Source organism: Pristis pectinata, chromosome 18 (assembly GCF_009764475.1).
Source record: "Pristis pectinata isolate sPriPec2 chromosome 18, sPriPec2.1.pri, whole genome shotgun sequence".
In the NCBI taxonomy this organism is placed as follows: Eukaryota; Metazoa; Chordata; class Chondrichthyes; order Rhinopristiformes; family Pristidae; genus Pristis; species Pristis pectinata.
Window position 1 is genome coordinate 13,339,739 of NC_067422.1, and position 12,884 is coordinate 13,352,622.

A 12,884-nucleotide genomic window follows, 5' to 3' on the forward strand; every position below is an offset into this window, starting at 1 on the left:
GTCCCTTCCTCACATCCCTATGGACATGATCTAGTTTGGATCTTGAGATGAAGATGGCTCCGGTGGTTTTCATGGTTCAGGAGTGGGATATTCTCCATGTTCAGCAACACCAAGAGCATTTCACAGCTGATGACCAGGTTCTTGCCCAATTGAGAGAGAGACTTACTCCCATATTAACAATTTCTGTTTCATCTGGGCTATGCACTCCAGCCAATTCTTGCCACATGCCCCAGCATCTATAAACCATGTTCCCTGAACCTTCAGGTAATTGGACCTGACCGTGAAGGGAAATGTGGATTGGTTGGACCAATTGCTTTTGCTGTGATTGACTCTGGCCCCCAAGTGAAGGGCAAAGTGAAAGGAAAAGGCATCGAGTGGACGAGGGGAAAGGAGATTGGCAATAAGCTGGATCTCACTGTCCACAGGAGATGTGGGTGCTGAGTCAATCAGAGTTTTTGAAGGGGAATTGACCAGGATCTTGAGAGAAAATCATTTACAGTGCTACAGTGGTGAAGCATGGAATTGTGCTCATAAGGAACCAGTATAGCCTTGATTTGCTTGCTTCTGCTCTATGTTTCTACTGTAGTCTTGTGTCGGCTGTCACTCATTGATTATGAATACCAACGTACAACCACATTAAAAATGAACTGTCCCAATTATTGTTACTTCTTCTGGAGGGATAACCAAGCTGAGGAAAACCAAGTTTTATATGCTGGATTTAATCGCAGGCCTTGGCATTCATTCCTTTTTGCAGGTTTAAGTGAAAGGACAAGCATGACCTCACCCCAGTGTTGTCCATTGCAATTCTACTCTAGGTGAAGATTTTATTAAAACACAATGAATACATGCTGAGATATCTGTGTGGCAGACCATAAAATACCCATTTTGGCAGCTTTATATGTTCACCATTTATCCTGAATTATACAATAAGTCAAATCTTTCCCATTAAAATCATTCAATTTATGGCAGTTATTTAAGCGAGTGAAGGGTATTGTGGAAATTAACCCTCCATAAACCAATTCATTTGTTAATATTTGGACTGCATGCACTGATTAATTGACCACTTATTGTGTGACTACATTTCTCCAGGCAATTAACCATAAACAGCCAAAACAATGTTAGGTTTCCACAGAATTGTGAACTTCATATAGCTTTTCATATACAACCAATAAATCAAACTAATAGGCATTCTAAATGGCCGCATGCCTACTTTATTTTGGGAAAATTCCCAAAGGGTAGAAAGGGTAAAGAAAAAGTAACTTTGATTGAGAACATATATAAAAATAGAAGTGTACGGGTGTGTTTGGGCAGTTACATGAATCAGAGAATTTGCACGCCATAAACTCAGACTTGAGACTTGCAATTATTGGCTAACTCTGGAAATCGTCTAATGATTTTATAAGTTATTTCTCTGAGTTTTCTTGGGTTCAAGGAAGATTGTACCTGGATGTTGTTTGTGGTAGTCACACTCTTTTACAAACTTTTACAATTTTGTTCACAGAGCTTGACACCAGCTGACATAACTACCAAAGTGAGCTTTGCCAGATGTCATGACAGGAAAAACTGAGACTGCGTTACTCATCTCATTTGCCTCTCAGATCAACCAATCGTCAAAAGTAACTGGCGATCTCTAAAGCCAAAACCACTTTGTCCTCCAGACTGGACGTTGACTGAACTGGAGAGAGACCAACAAGGACTGAAAATGGAAAGAACATTTTCCACTTTGGAACTTGAAATCTACGCTGAACAATTGCACTGGCCCAGAATTGTGATGATGGCAAAGCTGTCCAGTTCTGCAGTTGCTTATGCTGGAGTCTGCACTTGCATATTTGAATGTGGAGTTCAGGACTTTGCTAGAGTAACAAACAATCTTCTGGAGGAAGTCAGTGGGTCAAGCAGCATCTGAAAAAAGGAATTGTTGACATCTTGGGTCGAAACCGTACTTCAGGACCTGGTGCAGGGATTCGACCTGAATCATTGACAATTCCTTTCCTCCCACAGATGCTGCTTGACCCACTGACTTCTTCCAAAAGATAGTTTGTTGCTCCAGATTCCTGCATCTGCAGCCTGTTGTGTCTCCATCAGGACATTGCTGTTTGTGATACCCCATTCCCCCACAGACTGTGCTGTTGAAGTCTTCCCAGACTCAGCCGAAATAGAATGGGGGACTTTACGCGATCTGCAAATTTAATGCACAATTCTCTCTGTTAAAAAAAATATTAAGCACTGTTGAAGCAGGTACAATTGATTTTTTTCAATTGAGTACTAGGTTATAATGACAGTTGAAGAGCCTCTCCAGCTCTCAAAATACAAACATTAGTTCATTGCTTCCACCTTGAATGATAAAAATTCCACAGATTTTAAAGATAAAAATTGCTTTTAACGTTTATTTCATTTCATTTTGTCCCATTAACTCATGGTTAAAATGGTTAGAAAGTTTGTGATAGCCGTTGCTTTTTCTTCTCTGTTTGTTGTCTGTGGGCATTCATCAATCTGATTGGTCTCTTAGACTATTTGATGACTTCAACAGAGCAGCAAAAATCCACACAATGCAGCCCACTGAATATTTGAATGGAACAAATGATAAGGGCTGCAGTACCCTCACCACTGAGCTCAGTCAATGCAACCCAATACAAAAGGCCACCTTTCCATAGATTTCAGACTTTATGGCTTGTGCTACCCACACTAACATAGTTCCAGTGCCAGTTTTGAATATAATATTTACAAAATAGACGATTGTGTCATTATGAAATAGGTGCCAACAATATGAATTGAAGAGAGAAAGTGTTGTCTTATGAATGACCTCAACATTTTTATCATTTGTACCGAACATCTCTTGGCAAACTTTGAAAAGATTGTTTAAGCTAGGATTAGTAAGCAGCACATTAACAAAACAAAACTGTTTCAGCAAACTAAGTTTATCTCTACAGTTGTTCATGCTGGTGGAAAGATGGAATAGATAGAGGCTCCAGTCAGCTGTGTGACCTCATTGAGACACCCCTGAGAACAAAGGTGTTCATTTCTCACCATGAGATAATATATATTCCTTTCTGTACATGTCCACAGCATTTCAGAACAACTTGTCAATCTCTGGCAGTTAATGATGTTACACAATCATGAAACAAGTTTGGGTTTTGTGCATACAGCGATTCCTATCTGGCTTAACTAATGAATGAATCAGAAGCCTGGGGATGTCTTCAGTGTTGTTAGTGGTGCATGCTGCTGTCGGCAACACACTCCAGAACCTGCACATGGCACATGCATGATGTCATCATGTCAGGAGGTCTGTAACTGAGAGACACTTGCCGAGAAATTCTTCTATGCCCATTGGAGTACACCGAAATGGCTTCAGGCATAACAGACCAGGCACTGAACATTTTGGTGGCTGGAAACATAATACCCAATCCTCCTGGGGAGCTTGTTGAGATGGAGGTGGGAGTGGGGTTTGCGCCACAGGACAATATTTGTACGGGATGGGGATTTGGGATTGGGATTAGAGATAACCAGCAGGTAGTGTTGTTGGTAGAAATAGGGTGGGAGGGTTGTTCAGGACAGAATGGCAAAGTGGTCCCAGGGATTAGTGGGGGTGGATAGAGAGAAGGACCAGCAGAATGCTGGGCTGGGGTAAACTCAAGAGGATGGTGGAGTGTTGAGGGTGAATTGAGGAGAGGTGGGTGTAAATCTCAGGGCCACCAGTGAGGGAAAAGCTGAAGATCACGGGGTGGGTAGGTGCCATTTAAATACGGGGGTAGGAGCCAACTCTCGAACTGTCAAATCTCTCAATGGAGACCGACGTTAAGGATATCTTCTTACAAAAATCCAGCTTCTTTCCACAAAAACGGTGCCTCCTGTCAGTGGTGAAACATTACTGTCAATTGGCATCATTCCATGTTTGATGCCATATTGGCAACAGCAATGGAGAATTATGGACTCATTCCACCTTCATGGGCTTTTAGTGCCTGTGGCAATGAGGGTGTAACTTATGCAATATACACCAAATAAAAGCTGATGGTTCACCAACAATTGGCACTTTTGACTTATCTCAGTACCCCTTGGGCATCAGCTGGATAAACCCACAATAAAACAGTATCTGATACTTGAGACAGATAAAACAAAAATACCTATCAGATATCACTGTGATATGGATTCATACCATTTTCCTTATAATGAATAGATGGGTTTATAAAAAATTATCATGGCGTGGAAACCCTATTACATGGGCTAAAGGCACAAAGTGGGACTATTGATCCAATGGGTACCTACCATCGAAATAACTGGCTTATTAATGTTAGGACTGGACTATTGATATGTAGAACATAGAACAGTACAGCATAGCACAGCACAGAACAGGCCCTTCGGCCCACAATGTTGTGCCGACATAGCTAATCCCTCCTACCTACAAAATGCCCATATCTCTCCATTTTCTTCTCATTCGTGTGCCCATTCAAGCCCCTCTTAAAAGCCCCCAGTGAATTTTCCTCAACCACCCTATCAGGCAATGCATTCCAGGCATCCACCACTCTCTGAGTAAAAATCTTACCCCTCACGTCTGTTCTGAACCTAACCCCTCTCACCTTAAATGCATGCCCTCTGGTATTGAATCGCTCAATAATGGGAAAAATATATTGCTTGTCCATCCTATCTATGCCCCTCATAATTTTATACACTTCCAACAGATCACCCCTCAGCCTCCACTGCTCCAGAGAAAAGACCTCAAGTTTGTCCAGCTTCTCCTTATAGCACATGCCCTCTAAACCAGGCAGCATCCTGGTAAAACTCCTCTACACCCTCTCTAAAGCCTTGACATCCTTCCGTAGTGAGGTGACCAGAATTGCACGCAGTACTCTAAATGTGACCTAACCAAAGTTCCATAGATCTGGAAGCACGAAATCAAATCCTATCAGGGCACCTGGAAAATTTAAATTTAGGCATTTATATCAATCTGGAATAAATAATTAATATCAGAAACTAGAAGACTGTTATAAAACCCATTTGATTCACCAATGTCTTTCTGCCATCTTTATGCCTGGCCCTATATGTGACTTTAGACCCATCAACATAATTGATTGTCAAATGCCACTTGAAATGAGAACAATCTGTGATGGAAAATATATATTGGGCCCACTAACAATGTTCACAACGCATGAATATGGATGATGTGGGCACAGTCAAGAAAGTCAAGAAGGTCAGGACTCTTCTTCAGGACCCTTCTTCGGGTCCTGACCCGAAACGTTGACCACCTGCTTTTCTCCATGGATGCTGCCTGGCCTGCTGAGTTCCTCCAGCATCATAGTGTTTTTCATCGAGATTCCAGCATCTGCAGTCCTTTGTTTCTCTTGTGATTACATTGAAAAGCATGTTATATTATGTCTGACCAATATTAGTACCCTGCTACAGATGAGAGGATGAATTTAATCCTTCTCCATGTTCCCCAAACTTTGTGGCATATAACAGCGCAAACTGTGGAAACAAACACCTTGAACACCACTGATGTAGAGGATGGGGCAGTAAAAACAATGGTCTAACTACTCACTATAAGTTTTCACGTGGTACGTGCCCTGAGTCTGATCGTCCTGCTTGAAACAACTAAACTTCACCAATGGGTTCTCAATACCTATGGTGAGCTGTTGCAACATTCTATCAAAATACTAAAGGGGCTTCTTTTATATATTGAATACAGGATGGCAGCAAAGTCTGAGCAGTTCACCTGTGAGGTGCGTCTTGGTTAAACTGTGAGTCACCTAATCTGAATCTGCAGTGTTGGCAGATATGTAAGTAGTACCCTCATAAACTGCCAAAATCCAGGCAGACTTTAATTATCTGAAGTGGAAAAAAATAAAACCACAGCAAAATTATTTATGGGTGACAACTGAAAAATTTCATTTGACTTTTGCAAAATTATTTCTGAACAGGTCTGGGCAATTGTTGTCGAACTCATATCATCACAGCCTGCCTTAGGGAGCGAGAAAGAAAACAGGTAAAAGCAGAATAAAAGCTGCTTCACAGTGCAGGAAAGAGCAGAGAAAATGAAAGACCAGAGCAATGGCATTAATGATATTTCTTGCAAAGTAATTAGAATTTGAGTATAACAGAGGTGGGATTAACCTCAGCATAACCACAACTGGGCTATTGAGATAAATGTGAAGGGAAATAATAGAAGAGTTTTAGTTCTCTTCACTTATAATTTTAACTGAAATGATGAACATTTTTTTCACACTGGAAGAACTTTAGATTCATTTTTGGTGCTTATTTGACACTGCCTGAGTTGGTTGTAACCTCAGGAAAGGCTTTAGTTGGCCACTTGGTGGAGACTCTGGATGAGTGACTTCTTCCCTGATCCTGCAGACCATGCTGTTTGAGGCCTGAAATCTGGCAGGATCCCCCTCAACCCTCCTCCAAAAAGCACGGTGGGAGGATTGTTGGGACTTTGCACTTCTTCTACTCAGATGTTGGGGATGAATTCCTTCTCACAATGGAGATTCATATCTTCACCTTGACCAGTAGACTCCCAAGCAAACACTTTAATCTCAACTTCCTCATGGAATGAGGTTACCAGGAGAACAGATGACTTGATTGAAGGATATTCTCGAAGCCTTCTTGAAAAAAAATGTAACATTGTCATCCATTTGTGAGAATCCTTGGCCAATGACGTTTAAAATGGAAAAGGAACTAAAGACACTGAAAGCCTTGAATCTTTTCATTGGGACCACATAGGAGTTCAGCAAAAACTGCAGAAGGAGCACACCAGCTCCCAAACTCCCAAACCCTGTCCACCCTGTCCTTGTTGTCACAGGGTTTGGCGATCCCACACTGACCTCATCAGCCACTTGAGAACCCACAGAACTGCAATGGAAGCAATCCTTTCTTGACCCCCAGGGACAGCCTAAGAACAAGAAGAAGAAGATAGGTTCAATCCAGCCTTTTAAGTTCATGTTTCCATCAGCATCCAACACAACTTCAGAGTAATGAAGAAGTAAAAACAAATAAAAGCAGTTTTGCACCTCCTGGGGTGTGGCAAGTTGAGACAGCAAGAAACTGAGACTCCAGTTTGTGATGATAAACAGATAGTGGATGGGAAAAAAACCAGGAAGACCAGGAACTTGCAGGAACAGCCATGACATGTTCAGGTTCTTCTGTGCTGTTATAACAGAGGCGCCCCTCTGCTCTGAGGGAATTGAGGGAAAATCAATTGCTTCCTCCCAGTGGCTCCCCAAATCACAATGTGGACTCTGAGCCTCTAGATATGGAATGAGCATGATCTTTACCACATGACAACTCTGAGAAGAACGCAAGGAGCAGACCAACCAATAGACATGCTCTTTTTTGCCATTAACTCCACAAATCAGGGGGGCAGTAAAGCATGGTCCTCAGATTTGTCTGTAATCATTTTACGTTGGCTTCATGCTGGCATGCAATCCATGATCCTAACAAATGGATTCTCAGCAGAACCAATCTGACCAGTGCCAAGCAAGGATGCCACATTGCCTCAACAATTATTTCAGTCTTTCTCGATGCAATACTTCACCTCACCTCCAACATGCTTTCTGCTGGAGTGGAACTAATTTATAGGAATGATGGGAAACTATTCAACCTGCAATGCCTCCAATCCTACATCACCTTAACATCAGTAGTTGAGCTGCAAGGTTTCTGTTTGCTGAGATTCTGGGTGCCTGGGTGTATGAGGCTCCAAGGTAGAGAATTCCAAATATTTACCACCCTTTGAGAGATGGTTTCTCCTTATTTCGGTCCTAACTGGCCTATTCCTTATTGTGTAGCTGTGACACCATAATTCTGGACTCTTTAGCCCGGTGGAAACATTCTTCCTTCCCAAGGGAACATCCTCTTGGCAAGGAAATTTTCCCTTGGTAAATAGACCAAAACAGTACACACAACCCCAGGTGTGATCAGAAAACCATTTGCCTTCTTAATTAATTGCTGTTCCAACATGATAATCTGTGAGGGCAGGCAATCCTTCTCACAACATTAACTTGCCTCTCTCTGATTTAAAAAAAAGATCTGTCCTCCATTTTTCCTTCCAAAATGGAAAATTCCTCAATTTCCAACATGCTACATCATCTGTCACCTTCTTGCTCATTCACTCAACAGATCTCTTTTGCAGCATTGCTTTATCTTCCTCACCATTTATTTTCCCACCGAGCTCAGTATCATCAGCTGACTTGGTTATATTACACTTTACCTATTCATTTGAGCCACTGATAGAGATTGCAAACAATTGACACTTGAACACTGATCCTTGTGACACTCCTAGGGTAGCTGCCCGTCATTCTAAAATTAACTTGTTTATTCCTACTATCTGATTTCTGCCTATTAACTAACTGACTATTCATCGCAATGTTCTCCTCCAATCTGGTGCAAACAGTCTCTTCTCTGACATGTTCGAGAATGCATTCTGAAAATCCTTTCATACTAGGATCTTAATCTCTCAACACATTGATCATGCTAGTAGTTAAAAAATTTTAAGTAGCTGAAAAATGAAGAAACCATTAAGAAATCATTATATCTCTTAACTGTTACACTAATGTAACTAAGGCAGTTTAAAATGTAGATATGCATATTTATACTCAATGCATTCTTCATTAATTTATGACCAAAAAACCTTTGCCACCTGAAAACACTGAATGGCCCCACTCGTTATCTGCATTGGATTATTGACTTCTTCCTTGGGTAAGTGCAACCACTTTGTCCTTGATCTCAAACCAACAGAGGAAACCCAACTGATCCAAGAAAAGCCTCCTCATCCCATTTGGTGTATGGGTCAGCTACCTGGGAAGATTAGTCTGCGAATAAGGAATCTACATGAAAAAACAACAGCATGCTGGAGGAACTCAGCAGGCCAGGCAGCATCTGTGGAGAAAAGCAGACGGGCAACATTTCGGGTCAGGCTACCAAGGCGGAAGGTTGCTGCCTGATACAGTTGGATTCAATTCCCTGCCCTGTCCATTATAATATCACTAAGGAAAGGATGCCATACAGTCCAATTTGCCTCTGTGCCAGGTTTGTGTTTTGTATCTGTTAGAATTTCCTGGTCTATCTCAGGACCAAAGCTATGAGCATTTCCAGGCAGGTGCCCTCAAGGTCATTCAGGTGCAGGCTTGAATTGGTACATGTGCCCACACAAATGGCGGGACCTGACACACCAGAAGCTGGGTGCGCACACACTGCCCTGAAGGTCAGATGTATAGACACAGATCCAACAGTGGGTGACCCCAGAGAGATCCCTAAATTACTGGATATTCAGGGTCAAATCCAGAGCAATCCCAGGTGCGTACTGAACCGCCTTACACAGAAATAATGGTGCAGGCCAATGAACCATGGATTTGATTAGATCATCTATTATACCTCTGACAGTCACTTCACTAATTCCCATGTGAAAATACCATGCAATCGCTGCAGTACCTGGAAATGCAGGATAACACTAAGTGATTTGATAATGGTGCTATGCAAATCCATTCAAAAAGTGTGTAAATTCTGAATCACAAACATAATAAACTGGCAAGAACTCGGACTGGCAGGTGTCTGGCTGTTGCAGATAATTTCACACAGATTGGGCAGTGACTTCTTTCTTTCATTCTATGTCCCCCTTAGAAGCTTCTGAGCACAAGGGGCTTAAGCAGTATTTACCCTGCTGATTGTGAGAACCAAGCATGAAATTGTCCACTTTCACCTAATTTAGCAGTCCCACTCAAAGCGACCACAGCAGGTGCATGTGAGGAGAAAAAATTCATAGCTGTACAATGGGAATGCGATTTCAATCTTGGGGATTAAGACTCATTGTTGGGAAACTGTATAGAGAGCTCCTATTCTGCACCTGTGCTACACCTAGCTTTAAAATGCTGGTCACTGTCGTTGGACACTGGAGTGATGCATGGATTTTCCTGTGTGATGCAATGGATCACCTCTGACCATTAAAAGTCAGGCAATAAGGAACACACATCTTTAAAGTGAACAGGAGGAAATTCCTTTTAAGTAACTTGACTGGTTCTTCTTCATTCACATAAATGGAAAAAAAATTAGGTCATTTTCCTTCAAGGTGTGCCCTCCAAACCTCCCGATTTTCTGATATTCCTGGACTTAGGCCACACAGAATGTCTGGAGACCACCCTGGATGTCAAGTATTACAAAACAATCCATTACACCAAGTATAGCATCATCCACTTGGTTGTGGGCTAAATCCTTCACTAAGAAATACAGATAATTAGACAGAAAATATTTAAGTCCCTTCTACTCAGTAGCTACTTTGAGATATTTGGTATCACTACAAAATGGTGAATTTATATTGGAAGTCCAGACCCTACATTTTAAAGTTGCAAACAGTTCAGCTTCTTGGCTCCTTTGTTGATGACTGAAGCCATCTGTTTTAGAGTCATAGAGTTGAACAGCATAGAAATGGGCCCTTCGGCCCACCAAGTCCATGCCAACTTTTTTTCCTATCTACATTAATCCCATTTGCCTGCACCTTGACCACTTGCACAGCCTTTGACAGCAATAATTGTCGTTTGCTATTGATCACTGACTAAAGATGTGCCCTTATATCAGATGATAAAATCTGAGTTATTAATTTCACTGATGTAGGGCAACATCGAACTGTGTGGGCTTATTGCATGAAAATACCTTGTTAAGCGATTATTGATTGGCAATGTATTCTATGGTGTTTACAGAACACAAATAGCATGAAAAGACCATTCTGTTTGCTGTTTGGACAATACTGTTGCTCAGTGGTTCATTCATTTGCTGCTTATAATGTTGTTTTGTCACAGGTATAAAATCAACTAAACGTTGGCATTTTTTAACACTGAGAGAAAAAAAATTTCAGTGCAAAAAAAAAACTATCAGGTTGCCCAAGGTGCAGATTTGCAAGAATGTAGACCATAATACTTCATCTCATATTCCCTAAAGCTCTTGTCGCCCAGTTGTTGACATGACAACGTTTATATAAGCCTGTCCTCGGTATGAACTGTGGTCTTGAACTTCACAAAGCAGCTCATCTCCTTCTGGGACAGGTAATTGTTGTGAAGACAACTGCTGTTTTGTGCAGGTGAAAAATGATCCCTTTTGCTACAGGAAGTTTTTTTTTGAAAAGAGGAATTAAAACCACAAAAAAATCCCTAAAGGAAAAATAGACAGCACCTTCACATTTGAATGAGTGTTGATGTCAAGTGAAAGATTCCAGAATGATAGCTATTCTAAATTCATCCCAGAAAGAAAAAAACCTGTTTAAAAGTCAATGTGTTCATGGCTCATGGCTCAGGTAGTGAACGTACTGCTTTACTTGGAACTGAATCACGCAGAGCAAAGTGGACTGGGGTTCAATCCTTAGCACATGCTAATGTTACCTCAGCCAAGTTACAACACACATGCTAGTATAGCCAATAGTCCTCAAAGGGTAAAGGATTGAGGGAACTGAGGTAGGAAAATTAGTTTGTGCACCTGGTTGAGAGTCTTGTTTCTCAAAGAACGTTTGGTTTATCCTGATTGACCAGCCGTGAAGTGTGGACACGTATAGATGGAACATTCCAGGAACATGTCGACAAGATAATGCAAAATAAATTAACATGATTGCATTATTTTATGTGAGAGCCTTCACGAAACTTGTTAGCTTAATTTGAAGGAGTTCACCAACCCAACGCTGCTGCCTCCATGCAGTTGGTGAAATCCAGAAGAGTAGATACAGTCTATTCCTGTGTTTGTAACATCCATGGAAATTTGGCAATCAAGAGATATCTGGAATTAAAATAAAGCCGAGGTTATCATTTTCATATCAATTATTATTTCACAAAAGGAAATCTATGGAATAAGACATTAATAAAGATATGAAAGTGAATGAAATGTTAATTTAGAATTAAAATTAATGAAAAACTATGAATTTAATAATAGAATTTATCATATATTATGCTGTTACTTTAAATTATGGGTGTTTGAGTTGTAATAGCTAATTTGTATTTCCTGAGTTACTCTAGTATTTGTCCAATACAATTACTAAACTGAATAGTTCACCTTAAGTTAATGTTTCAATAGAGACATTTTAAACCATAAACAGAAAGAACAAACTGCAGATTATCTCTCATATGAGTAAGATCTGTAAACATACGTATACCATGCTATTAGCAAAGATGAGTTTCTTGCTCTTTTTCACAGAGAAGATAATCTACATTTATGTCGCAATGTTCAACATACCCTACTAATTATCCACTTGTACTAACTGCATTTTCTTTAATGACAATGGGTTTAGGTCGACGGTGCAGAATTTCTTCAAGATTGAAAAAGTAAAGGATGAGTGAAGGTAATTTGGTACCAAGCTTTACGTTTTAAAAGCCCAAAGGTTGTAGGAAGAAGGATAGATGGAGAAAAGGTAAAACAGTCTATTTTTTATGCCTGCATTAGGCAGAAGTAAAGATTAGGAAACAGCAACACTAGAATGAGGAGAAGATGTAAACATGGGTAAAACTAATGAAAGACACCACTCCGACAAGAAAAATATTAACATTTTTCAGGAAAAGCATGACTCTCAAACTGTCTCAAAATATACTGCAAATTTTGTGGTATTCTGCGGTGTTCATGCTTGGATGTTTTTCAAGGAAGAAGCCTGGAGAACCTGGAAGTGGCACTTTGGGGCGAGGAAGAAAAAAGAGTGCAACTGTAATGGGAGGGCAGAGGTATGTGTGGGGGGGAGGAGAGGGGGTAAGGATAAAGGGCTGCCACTCTCAGCATAGGTGGTGAAGCAGTGGGGATGTCACAGGTTGAGTATGATACAGTTGAATGGTGGTGTAATCGTTAAGTTACTGGACTGGATCCAGAGTTCTGGACCATTGATCCAGAGATACGAGTTCAAATCCCACCATAACAATTAAGTTTAAATTCAAGGA